The sequence below is a fragment of the Prorops nasuta genome, unplaced genomic scaffold, assembly GCF_024137725.1.
Source record: "Prorops nasuta isolate Cenicafe-Biocafe unplaced genomic scaffold, Cenicafe_Pnas_1.2 PNAS00242, whole genome shotgun sequence".
In the NCBI taxonomy this organism is placed as follows: Eukaryota; Metazoa; Arthropoda; class Insecta; order Hymenoptera; family Bethylidae; genus Prorops; species Prorops nasuta.
The window spans coordinates 39,599-40,000 of record NW_027117038.1 but is presented as its reverse complement, the minus strand read 5'-3'; positions in this window follow the sequence as shown (position 1 = coordinate 40,000).

The window sequence follows — 402 nt, the reverse complement described above, 5'->3', positions numbered from 1 at the left end:
AAAAGAATACAAAACACGGATATATTCCGCTTAAAAACTTTTCGAACCAACGCTATCTAGCGCTCAGTCACATTAGGGCCATTCGGTCTAAGACACCGACCCGTGACTATGCTGTGCTAAGTTTCATACCTCGAGCAGCTAAGCTCACTCCCAACACTCTTATATGTACGAAAAGGTCCGCCGGCAGAACGGCGACGAGCCGGCTATAACATAGTCGGCCATAGGGCAAACTTCTTCGATAGGACCAAAATCAATGAGGTACTTCAAATGATGAAAAAATATTTGCATAACAAAATACTTGTAAACAAATTCCAATAGTTTTAAATAATAAAATTTTATCTAAGATAACATAGTCCAACGCGGCGCATTGCTTTCGGCCGGCGGACGCAAACGCCTCGCTCG